We start from the raw sequence: 12,401 nt of genomic DNA, 5'->3' as shown, positions 1-12,401 counted from the left end.
TGACAGTATGTTTATCAATACTTTTATCCATAATTGTGATTGGTTAGAAGCTACCAACGGCACCCTTTCATGAGAGCGTGCAGGAGAAACTTAGGATTTGATAACCAGCTCTGCGTGACCGTTTATCCAGATTGCCAATGTTAAGGTAAATAGATCCTGGGTACAGTATGCTAAACTTGCATGCTGTCTACAGTAGACATTAGAGCACCAGATAAATAGAGATCTGTGAACACTTCTAATTGTTGCTGTTACATTTCTGTCATCATTGCTTGTGCATGCTTTACTTGCATGCACAGTTATACGGTTTATACGGTGTAAATGTCTCTTTGCATTCCTCTTTCTAGCCCTCTGCATTACCCTGTGTCTAAATGATGCTATTCAGATAAATTTGACTTGATTTGACTGTGACAAGCTGTCTTTCATAAATTCATGACCGTAGAGTAGATGATGCTTGCATGCATGTGTGTGACATTTGACTTTGAAATCAAATACCAACATAGCTGATTCACTGCTCATCTCGTCAACAAATCACACTCTTGCCTCTTGCCTGGAGTAAAACACCATATTACTCTGATGCAAATCGGCTGCAGTGGGCGTGATGCATGGAACAGGATCTCTTTAGGAAACTTGCAGGCAATACAAGCCGCCACTACTCATGTTGATCTACTCTGCACCAACAAGCACATTCTGGCTTATGAATGGCCTGTGAGACGGAGCATTACAGTGGGCTGCAGTGAAAGAGGCTGCGGGTTCTTTATAGTGACTAATGTGTGTGTGACTGAGCGAGCGGGGTTAGTGCGTGTGTGTGCATATAAGCTGAAGCTTTTTCCCACGGTGAAGTGTGAGCATGACGGCATATTGCAAAATAAATAAATAGGAAAGCCCATACTCATGAGCTCAAACACATACCTGCAGCGAGAACCTGAGGGGAAATGTGAGCGAAGAGCCACACGTGGGCGAGAGGGGATAATGGCACCATAGCTACCGATGGGATGTCAATATGAGAGGCTGATGCTGCAGATCAGAATCTGATTATTTCAGGGGCTTCAACCTATATTTCCTCAGAGGTTATAATTAGTGTACATGGGCATAAGTGTGTGCTTATGTTATAAGAAGAGTTTAAAGTCAAGTGTGCGTGTATGTGGGCAAATATGACAGAAAGAGTGAAAGGGGACAGAAACACCGGCCTGAAGTCCTACCACTGCAGCACCTCATCATAATGATGACTCACCAACAAAAAGTTTAGTTTTAATACACCTGATTTTCAGCTGTATTTTTATAATAATCGCTTTTTTTTATCTGTAAATATAAAATATAATCTTTGTACTTTTCCGGTGCCTATAATGAGTCAAATTTATACATATAATTACCCTCCTACACTTCATGCCTCCTCACAGGTTAAATAATTTGCTCCATATCACACATATGGACCAATTTTAAGTATATTTATGACAAATTGATGACACAAATTGTACAAATCTGTCCCATCTTACTACATTAAAGAATCATTTAAAAAATAGTGTTAATCCCAATCTGGATTCAGATGAATGTCAAACAATGTATCAACAACAGCTATACACCTGCTAACAGCCCCTAGTGACTTCGAAGTTCTTTATGAACCACAACACTAAATTACTTTTCAATCAATTTATTTATACAGCACAGTTCATATAATGAAAGTTAACAAACTCAATAAAAATCCAAGAATTAAAAGAAAAACACAAAATAGAAGAACTAAACACTTCATTAAAAAATAGAAAAAAAAATTTTATTAGTCCAAAAGAAACTAATAAAGCGAAATAAAAAACTGGTGCACTCATTAAAAGCTAAATTAAAAAGCAAAGGTTTTATGACTTAAATCTGTTTAAATCATCCAAAACTATTTAAAGCTTGAAAAAAACCAAACAAGCCTCAAAGTTTATGCTAAAATGTTGTCATACCCAGGAAACGATGGGTTAAATGGTGTCTCAGCTACTCATTTTTGACCCAACACTGCCTGGAAGGTTTAATTAAGCTACTGTTCTCTGAACGAAAGCACTGAACAGTTGAACTTAAATGGCTGGACTGTTAATTTAACATCCTTATCATGGACCAGCAGACACCTACTGAACACACAACTCAATAGTTTAACACAACAGTTCAATGTTACGCAACAAAGCTAAGGTGGGAATCTCATTAATGCCCAAAACGTCCACGTCGGTGGGAAAGGCTTCTGAGAGAATTAATCCCACTCTTGACGAAGCCGACCATCACTGCTGACTAAAGCACCTTACAAGTGGGAGCGCAGCGGTCTGCCGCCAGCAACGATGGAGCCACTAAGCAGGGGTGGACTTCACATAATAGCCACTCAATGAAAACAAAAGCCTTGGCCCTGTCAGCTGAGCCTCTCTTCCCCTCGCAGGAAAATCAAATAACCGCCGCCCCCAGAATCTCCTCTGCCTCGTCCAAGGCTGATACGTCCTTATTACAATGGATCGTCCTCAATTGATTTGTCTTTAGAAGCTTCAGGGAAAAAAAGGCCCAATTGATTTTATGGTTTACAGGGAGGCCATGTGAGAAGTTTGAACTCATGGTGAAGACACCTGCTTGGGGTAAAAACACACAGGTGTGATGCTGGTGTTGATGGCTGTGTTGGCGCCGAGGCTTCTATTGGATATAAACAAGGCAATTTGTCCGATGCTGCAGCAGAGCACTTGTCGTTATAAGTCAAGAACCAGGCGGTGTCAGCCCCACCGTCTATCAATCACTCACATGTCAGGTTGCCACAACAGAGCAGGAGGCTGCAGATAAAGGTGGAGACACGGTGTGAGGTCAAAGAGACACTGTTTTTCATTTCTGGGAGAATGAATACAAAACAGAACAAAACCCAGACAGTGTTTCTTTTTGGGTTTAGCCTTTCAGAAAGAGAAAAAAAGTGTCATTAAAGGCCGTGTCAAACACACTCTCTGGACATTCATCTTTTACATTTAGATGCTGTGAAAATTCAATTGAAGCCCCTCATCATTAGCCTCTAACACGGCATTGAACATAGGAACGGCATATCCGCATGAAAGGGAGAATAATTTACTGCACAATAAGAACCAAGCAGTTAATCATGGCTAGATTGTTCAGGCTAAAGGCACAGTGATTTATCACTTTGACTCATATGTCTTCAGGAACTAAAATATTCTACAGTTCTCGAACTTACAAAGTTTACTCTAATGATTCAGTAGTATTTGTATATCCAGAGTAAGGAGGAATTTTCCAAGAAAACTTAAAAAAAAAATACCCTTTGGATTATTCGTCTCAGTGCATTTAGAAATTGTCAGGGCTCTGTGTGCAGGCGGATGGAGAGGTGGATCCAATCGCAGGACTCAGACACTGAATTGTAACTTAAACCTCAGCTTTATTGCTGGCACGAAAACAAAACATAAACTGAGCAATGGTAGCGAATACTGAAACACTAACATGGAAACACACAGGCGTAGTCTGATGGTACGACGCGACACCGGGTTGAGGAAAACACAGGGCTTAAATACACAGGGTAGTAATGAGGGAATGGGCAACGGAAGGGAGACACAGCTGGGAGAGATCAGGGCTAACGAGACGGGGGAACCAAGCTGCACACACTAACATAAGACAAAGACTTTCACAATAAAACGGGAAACATGAATTACTGAACAAGCACGCAGACTTAACACTGAGAGACAGAAAATACTACATGGAACTCAAACAATACATGAAACCACAAATCCTAAAGCACGGAATAAACAGAAACATGAACTCTAATAATAACCATCATCACCACCACCACAAGAGAATGAGAAAACAATCCAAAACACCAAGATAACTGAAACACAAAGTACCAGAGAAACATAAAGAATAATCCATGATGCAAAAGTAAACCAAAACATAATAAACTCAAAATACTGGGTCCGACGGACCCAGAACCGTGACAGAAATGTTCCTCAGACATTTTCTACCTGAAGAAAGATTAGTCATTTCTCATAGTTTCAGACTATGGAGCCCAAAGGTAAACTGACCTTACTGTGTTAAATTGTTGGAATTCATCTTTGAGAGAAATAACATTAAATTTCTAACCTTGTATTAAATTTAACTCAAACGCAAATCAGTCAAAACGTGGCAAAATTCAACCCAAATTTAGATCAAATCCACTTCAAGGTTATCTTATTGTGCACCTTTGAGCTTCTATTTCCAGTCTATGGTCTTTTTCACATTTTTCTGGATGTCCTGACAACATGTGACCAGATACTACATTTTCGACATGGACTTATAATAAAGCATATTACAAATAACTCCAGAATGTAACTGACTGTCTTTAATTTGAAGGATCATCACTGATGATGAGAGCTGGGAGTCCGGTTTTGTGAAAAAAAGTCCACACACAGTGCGACAGATCAGGAATGTTGGCAGAAAGCTTGTTGGTTTTTTCTGTTTTATTAAACACTGACAGGGCTGCGCACCTTGGCTTCATCCCTCAGGGTGAGACTGTCAGCACTCTCCTCTCCTGTAACATCATCACACATCTGAGGGAGAACTTTCAGTGCAAACAACCTAAAGTGTGGCTTCCTGCCTCCCTGAAGATAAGTCTTCTCATAACTATATCCTCTTTCCCAAAATGAAATTCCAGTTGACAGATGACTAGATTCAGCACACACCACCGACACAATGAAAATGGAGGATGAGCTGGAAGTGGTGCAGAGATGCACTTGATCTTGCAAGTTGCAGGTCGAGTTGTAAAACTTTATCGCACCTCATGCAAATCAAAAACTTTATTTTAACATCACTGTTAACAAATATTATACCAGAATTAATGGGAATTAATTTATCCATTTAGTAAAACTGTCTCTAGTTATTTGTCCCATAAAACTAACCACAAGTTTAGCAAAAGCACAGCAGTAGTCTTATACAAGTCTTGTTCCCCAATAATCCCTCTCGGTTCCTCTAATTTCTCCAAGTCATAGTTCTTCCTGCATATGGAGAGACAGAGGGGGTGTGATGTATCCCCACATTTTACTCAGAAACAGACAAACAAGATCTTTCCACCCAGTGATTTGTTGGAGCGGTTCATCAGTGCATGAACCTCGATATCAGGCATGACTCCCTCTCACTGACATTATTCACCAGCAGAAAAGGTCAAAGCATGATGGCAGCAGAGAGAAATTGATTAACTTGTCTATGTGTCTTTCCACATCTTTGAGTCACCCAAAGACCTTTCTCCTGCCGAACCGGTGTCCTGCGAACAGAGCAGTATGCGGCAGGAACCTGCGGTGTGACTCAAACCTTCCAACACGACTGCCTGGGTGAATTTTTTTACCGTGACGTGGCTGGAATTGATGGCACTGTTGGGATACGGAAGCAGGCAACAAATATTTATCTTGTCGTGCAGTGACACAGCTTAAATTCACAACTCATCAGCAGCTGAAAAAAAGACCTTAATCCTCTTGTGCCACAGTTTGAAACCTCAACGTCAATGAAATCCTCCTGTAGGTGAAACATTGTGTCATGTGGGGACAGTAGAGCTATTCACATGACCATGTGTGTATATAAAACTGTCTTTTACCTTTAATTTACTAAAAACTACACAAAGAAATTCTGCCATAACATGACGACCATGTTTACCCACAGCATGCGCTGTCAGCCAAAACAGTGCTGTAATGCATACAAATGATACTGTCCTGCATTGTAATGCTGAACAACATGTAAGTATGGAGACCTGATTATACATCAGGATTTGATCATCATTTAAAACTCTCATTGAAAAGTTTGCACACCCTGAAACTTACATGTGTTTTAAATTAATACACCCTGTTTTTTTTTTTAAACACTTGATTTCTGCAACTTTTTCACCTTTATTGGATCATAGTGATCAGCTCCTTAAAAATGCACCTGACCACCACCTCAAGAGGTCAGACACCGTCTACCATTGTGCTTTATATACATTTTATTACTGGCGGTGGATCCCATACATCACTGTTCTCTATTCTGCTATTAAATGTCAGTCTCTGCATATTTTCTGACTTATCTTTGTACATAGATGTGTAAAAATCAGTATGGTCTTTAAACTAACAATATATCACATTTGTCCCCAGGGTCAGAAAAGAGCTAAGCAATAAAAAAATAAATATATGTCACCATTCTTTCCTGAAATAAGCAACGGAAAGATGTAAAATCAGAACTGGCAACTGTGGGGGAGATTAAGTCCAGTTTAAAGGACGGAGGAAAGATTTATCTTGGTCAGTGTCTTGAAGTTGTTTTTCATATGTTTTTGCAAATGATTAGTTAGACTTTAGAGATGGACTCAAATGCAGGAGGCAAAAGAAAAAAAAGGGGGCAAGGAAAAAAAACAAGCAGTTGATTGCACATCAAGAAAATCCACAGAAGTTCCACACCTTCACAGAGTAGGGAGGACCGGACTATATGCTAACTGAGGGCTGATTGGGGATTAGACTCAGCTGTAGAACGAGGTGCATGTGCAGGTAACTGACACAGGTGAAGACCATCAGACGAGGAGGACGCAAAACCCAAAGCAGCAAACAAGAGGAAACATGTAAACCAGGACATGAATAATCACCATACTGAAACAAGGAGACCCTCAAAAATCAAAGATTAATAATAATCAGAAATGAACTCATTCATGAGGGAACACAGAACATTAAGGAAGTAAAACTAACACAGGACTTCAAAACAAAAGAGGAAATGACTTAAAGGCTACCAACATAGACATAAAAATGGAGGCTTAACAAACACAGGGAGAACTAAGGCATTATTACAGAGATGAGACAAAATGAGAAACAAACAGGGAAAAGCCGAGGGAACTAAAAACACGAGAGATAAACTCAGAAAAGGAACTGAAGCTAAATAGAGAACAAGAACTCTAAACGAACACGAGAACAGTAAAAACATATTCAAATATTACAGTCAAACTAAAGCTTACGGTAAAGATGTCAAAACAGGAATCCAGTATATCCAATATATATTCAATGTAAAAATCAGAACTCCAAACACAAAGTTGTTACAATTTGCTGACAAATGTGTTTCACACATGAAAAATGATGCCCAAAGCATGTTAAACTAAAACTAAATTAATGTTTGCAGCTGTGTTTTCATTTCTCTGCCCCCTTCCTAGAACACACCTACTTATCCACCTCTCCTTTTGTCCTTCCCCTCTATCTCCTCATCTCTGATTCCTGGGGTTCAGCGATTGTTCTTGTTATTGCTGAGGAGCATACAGGGGTTTTGTGTCAGTGTGTTTGACGATGAGACGGCTGCGGTGAAAAATGAGGTGGGTGGTGGCAATTTATCAACACTTGAGCGGCATCCTGGCAGAGGTAGGCAAGGCGGCACAAAATGCGATGCCGAGGGTTTTACTGTGTGCGGCCATGGTGGAATTAATGCAGTTTCTCCTCCAATGCATCAGACAGACGGGAGGGAGGATAAATAAAAAGAAGAAAAAGACAGAGAGGGGAGGGTCGTTTCTCTATCTGCAGAATTCCACATAAAGCATCGGCTTTTCTCCTTTAGAAACTCCCTCGACATCTTACTCCTCTCCTCTTTCTCCTCCTCCTCTGCTTATCCCAGGGAGTCAGTCTTTAAGTGCAACGTGTCCTTTTTACTTTCCCCTCTCTTCTGTTTTCTATGCAATTTGTATCTCTGCTGACGTGGAAACTGATGACAGAATGCCGATAGAAACGGGAAATATACAAGGAGAGAAACTCTTTCACAGTCCAATGATGCCAACTCTTCCTCTCGCCTCCTCCCAGCTTTTAGGTTTCAAATCATCTCGTTATTCGTCTCCTTCCCCATCATCTCTGCTCACAACCTCCTAAATCTGATCACGCAAACCCCTGGCCATCCTTGCACTGCCCGACCCTTTTGCAATTTGTCTTCTTACTTATCACCCCATCAATGCATAAACACAGAAATGCACACTCATCGTATACACACTCTTCACTGTTACTGTACTATGTCAGCCTCAGGCTAGCTGTGCAACTCTCTCCACTGGGAAGGGTGCAGGAAGGGAAACACACATCAAGGCAACCCAGAGTCAAGCACTAACAAGTAGAGAAGAAAAGGAAAGAAAACATGGATTTAAAAAAATCTTGGCTGAAGGTTGCCCTTCACTAATTCAAAATTACTAATGACTCCATCTGCTAATATCTCAACACAGAGTAGAATGTGCCAGTGATTGCATCTGACTGCCAGATAAAGGAGGAGTCACAGAGCGGATTAGAGGGAGCTAAATATATACAAAGCACAAATAAATTTTGATGAAGCTGAGCCAGTGAAACTTGAACAAGTGAGTGGGGACTGTGAAATGAGGCCTAATAAGAAAAGGAAACGGGAGAAGTACCGAAGGGAGTCCTCGGGGATTCAGACAAAAATGGCCTCGTCATAATTCCAGCTTCAATTTCAACATTAAATTCAACAGGGAGCATTTTCTGTTTTTTGTTGCATGCACACACAAAAAACAGAGACAAAGAAAAAGTACAAAGCAGAAACAGAGAAAGAAACAGCCCAACAAACAGTAATAATGCGGTGACATTACTCTGCACTCCGCGCCGACAGGATGTGATAAAGCATATTTGGATTTGGGGATGTTAGAGATAAAGAGAGATTGTAAATACACGCTGGGCTGCTTGAATGCAGTTCATCGGGCACTTAAAAACAGGGATTCCATATATTTGATTATGAACAGAAGAAATATGAAAACTCTGACACTACTGATGGCCAAATGTTTGGATTTGCAGTTATTGTGAACGCCTACAAAAAAAACAAGCTTCGAGAACACACTGCACGCTTTAAAATGCAGGTTTAAGGCAGCATTAATCAGTGTTTTTTGCTGCTTGGGGCAGAATCACACAGAGGAGGCTGTAACCCAACCCTACTGCAGCGTTAACAGATGACACTGGTTTTTGTTATTTGTGTGTGTTATGTACTCATCAAAGTAACACATCTGAGAAAGCATCGAGAACAAAGCAATGAAATCTCACCCAACAGAAGTGAGCAGAGAATCAGACCGGCTGTTAAAAAGCCAATTGTTCAGCTAGACTATCTATGTCACTTTAGTTGGAGCTAGAAAATGAGCACAGCCAAAATGTCAATAGATTTTATTGCACGGGAAAAACCGTGTTTATGTTTCCATTTTCTCTTTCCAATTTGTATGTTTAGCCTTTTGGTTTACTGTTTAACCCTCTATCTGCTCGTGTAAATCAATGGCTCACAAATGATATTGGCGTACTCACTAACAATCATCTCTAACTGTACTCCTTCACATTAACTTAAATTGTGAATTGATGGTGTATGCGTGCAGCAAAGAGAATGAAAATGAGGAACAAATGAACACAGAGAGTAATAGGAAAAAACTATCATTACAGCTTTGTGCCCCTTATTCACCTGAACATGTTTTATTTACTGTCCCTCAGAAGCAGAGTTGGCGTAAGAAGTGTTTGTTCCACAGTCTGGGTCAGTCTGGGCCGAGCGCCCTCCACACACAGCCGGAGGCTACAGTCCTGCAGGACACACTGAGCCGCGGCGCCCTCCACACACAATGATGAAGCAAACTTTGGGATATTGTGTCGGGCCGAAATCTAACAATGATACTCAATTTGAACTTAAGGCAAGACTTTTGATCTAAAATAATCTCTCTGTCACAAATGACATGTTTCATAACTAATAAAATCCCTGCTTGATTCAATGGACTCGAGGTTTTTGATGCTACAGTTCAAAGTAACTGAAGTTAGCTAACACTAGGAAACTCCTCTACCTGTGCTACTGTTTCTCAGCCCCTTTAACTTATTGGTAAATTTGGAGTTTATGTACTTCTAGTGAGTTATCTGTAGTTTTTGTCCACATACAGAGCAGTTTAACTCTGCATATTGTTTCATTTCATAATTTTCATTGCGTTTTCTAGGGCTTGTGTAGCCAACAGTAGTGTTTAGCAAGATTTAGTTATTAATAGGCCACCTTAATTGAGACTAGAAACAGAGGAGAGGTTTCTGACACAACTTCAGCCACCCCACGGTCCACAGAGAAGATGATAAGCTGTGATGGGACATGATGATGTGAAGTGGTTAAAGTTCCAGTAAAGCTTACAGGATCAATGTGAAAAACAAGCAGTTGCATGAACATATACATCTGCCACCGCAGCACCAACAAGGATGGGCTGGTCATGTAAACACATGGTTTAGAGTCAGGCAATGGGGAGTGTCCAGTGAAACAAATCTGGGTGGTTACAGCGCCATAAGGTGTTAAGATGCATCTGAGCAATGGCGCTTTAAGTTTTGCCAAAGTCATACAAATCCACTTAACTCATTTACTTATGTTCTTTAAAATGTTGTACAGGTATTCTTAGCTTTCTAAGACAAACATTTCGGCCATTTACACTAATATTTTCTTACTTTAATTTGCTAAAGAGAAATTAGAGCTAATTTACTTTGCTAAAGTATTAAGTTCATGTAATGTATCTTTTTTAAGTACGGCACATTAAAAATTAGTATATTTCTACAAACATATTTGTGTGAAGAAGCATAAAAAATCTCTCCTCATACGTGCCAGACTCAAAAAAAGATGTTAGCTTAACTCCAATATAACGCAGCCTGGGCACAAACACACATCTTCGCTCATGACGGCCCAATTAATCAGTCCAAAGTGAGCTGAGACTGAGTGATTGTGTTTAAAAAATGTCAGACTGACAGCCGGTGATAGACGGTGGTACCTGTGTTTCTGAGATGGAAGAATAGAAACACCAAATGCCTCTGCAGCTCCGTCCTCCAGCTAATACTCATGCTGAATACTACTTCCAGCAACAAGCTGTGTCCTTGTACTGCTATAAGTTTTTAATGAGTGCGGCTGCTCCCAACAGAGCTCATCGGCCCAACCTTGGGCCCGACTTGTTCTCCAACATTTTCCTTGACATTTTAGAAATGTTTTTGTAAAGGGCAGTAAAATTTGTATAACAGCAGGATGTAGATTGAACTGATCTCAATAACTCAAACTGAATAGTTTGCAGATGGCTTATTGAAAGTTTGTGACAATGCTACAACGGGGCTATTAGGATATGAAACAACAGAACCTGGACATACTGTAACTCACAAATACTAGCACTCAACCTGTTCAGCCTGTGGCTCATCAGCTTCTTCCCTCTGTCATTTTCTCTCCTATGGAGATGCACATCCTTTCCAGCTCAATCTTCCTTCCTAGCCAAAAGTCCTTTTCTCCTTCCTTAGTGTCCAGCCTCACATGCTTCTCCCTCTGTCCAGAGGATACAACAAACACATTCATTGCAGTTTCTTTCACCACATCAGCTGTACTTTCACAGCTATCTGGTAACTCCTTCCTACCACTCAGAGCTTGTCTCAAGTCCTTCCTGGACTCTGCACAACATTCTTCCTTCTTCAGCTTCCACCATTTAATCCTTAACATCTGCCTTCACTTGCTTCCTCTTCTTGATTTCCGAAGCCATCCTACAGACTATCATTAAATGTTGCCTAGCTACAGTCTTCCCTTTACACCACTGTGGAGTCTCCTTTTTCAGAATGCACCTTCTGCATAAGCTGTAGCCCACCTGTGTGCACCTCCCTCCTCACTTATATGTCACCCTATGTTCCTCCCGCTTCTTGAACTAATCAAAAGATCAAACTAATCTATATTAATCTTATACTGGGACTTGGGGAATCCATATAGTTCATCATTTTTCTGAAACAAGCTATGCTTTCCCTGCTCCCTTAAACCTTACTTACTAAACTTTGTAGTTTTCTCTCTGTCTTGTTTTAATCGACAACTTTGTCATGGAGAATAAAAAATATATGCTCACCAGAAACTTTATTAGCAGGGGTGCACATAAGTGGTCCGCAGGTGCGCATTCGTTGTCAAAATAAAAGACGCGCACCAGATAAGAAGTTGCAACACGCGTTTGCGAACATAAGATTTTCTGGAGGAGGACAGACATTTGTTTAGGACTCTTAAAGATGTTGAAGAAGCAAGCTCCTTTAAACAATTACTTTGGTGTTCCTCCACCTCCAAAGAAATGTCAGAAGGAGTCAGAACCACAAAAAAAGTGCGTATTCTCAGAAAAGTGGTTGCAGGAGGTGAGCTGGCTTCAAACAAATGATGAACGCACAGAGATTTGGTGCAGAATATGCCATGAAAATCCCACCCTAGAGGACAAAAACAGTGCCTTTTATATGTACGCAAACGCGCGTTGCAACTTCTTATGTGCACTTATGTGCACCCCTGCTTATTAGCTATAGTCTAACCTAATTTTCTGGGTGATCCAAAGACATGCATGGGGTTAGGTTATCTGGTGATTCTAAATTGGCCATAGGCATGAATGTGAGTGTTAATGGCTGTCTGTCTCTGTATTAGCCCTGTGACAGACTGGTAACCTGTCCAGAGTGTAC

At 40.5% G+C, this 12,401-nt stretch overlaps 1 protein-coding gene across 4 annotated transcripts in view; it reads right to left on the bottom strand.

Moving 5' to 3' along the window:
* Positions 1-12,401, bottom strand: part of LOC116331522 (endonuclease V) — a 75,502-nt gene that overhangs the window by 24,100 nt on the left and 39,001 nt on the right. Inside the window, exon 9 of one of the 4 annotated variants that reach the window (XM_031754244.2) lies at positions 1,791-2,780. The exons of the other annotated variants lie outside the window; for them this stretch is intronic. The gene's annotated coding sequence lies outside the window, so the exon portion shown is untranslated. Of the gene's footprint in view, positions 1-1,790; positions 2,781-12,401 lie in introns of those variants that run through there. 4 annotated transcript variants of the gene reach the window in all.

Source organism: Oreochromis aureus, linkage group 6 (assembly GCF_013358895.1).
Source record: "Oreochromis aureus strain Israel breed Guangdong linkage group 6, ZZ_aureus, whole genome shotgun sequence".
Lineage (NCBI taxonomy): Eukaryota > Metazoa > Chordata > Actinopteri > Cichliformes > Cichlidae > Oreochromis > Oreochromis aureus.
The sequence above is the reverse complement of the archived record's forward strand: the minus strand, read 5'-3'. Positions and strand labels throughout refer to the sequence as shown.